Here is a 463-nt window from a genome sequence, read left to right as displayed (position 1 = left end):
CATTCTGTTGTTAAAACTGGTAATACAAAAAGAAAAGTAACCATTAAGGTTGTTGACTGCTAATATTACGTAACTAAACACTAGATTTGTTATTTCAAAGATAATTATATTCATGAAATTTCTCACAAGATATTTCCAAGCACATCTATGGTAAAATAATGACACTGACAATTGGAATAGAAAAGGAATGTTTTTTCCTTCCAAGACACTGTTATCCATCTTTAGATATTTGTACAAGTGCAAAGGACAAATACAAATGACAATTCACTTTACTGAGCATTTTCACATTTAATACTTTTTAGAATAAAAGTACAAAAATAACAGCAGAAAAATATTTCTTCTGTCAAAGTTATATTTTATTTTAAAGATAGGTTTTATAAAATTTCAAGAAAATCATTAATGGTGGAAAACTCAAAAAAAGGAGTTTTCTATCAACTAAGTATTTGAAGTTAATACTCATGAG

General features: G+C 26.3%; 1 protein-coding gene across 1 annotated transcript in view; it reads right to left on the bottom strand.

The window, feature by feature from the left end:
- The window catches only part of Pik3c2g (phosphatidylinositol-4-phosphate 3-kinase catalytic subunit type 2 gamma), a 379,694-nt gene that overhangs the window by 336,199 nt on the left and 43,032 nt on the right, over positions 1-463 (bottom strand). The gene's annotated exons all lie outside the window — the stretch shown is intronic.

This window comes from Octodon degus, unplaced genomic scaffold (genome assembly GCF_000260255.1).
Source record: "Octodon degus isolate 3935 unplaced genomic scaffold, OctDeg1.0 scaffold00012, whole genome shotgun sequence".
Lineage (NCBI taxonomy): Eukaryota > Metazoa > Chordata > Mammalia > Rodentia > Octodontidae > Octodon > Octodon degus.
This window is presented reverse-complemented; position numbering and strand designations above follow the sequence as displayed.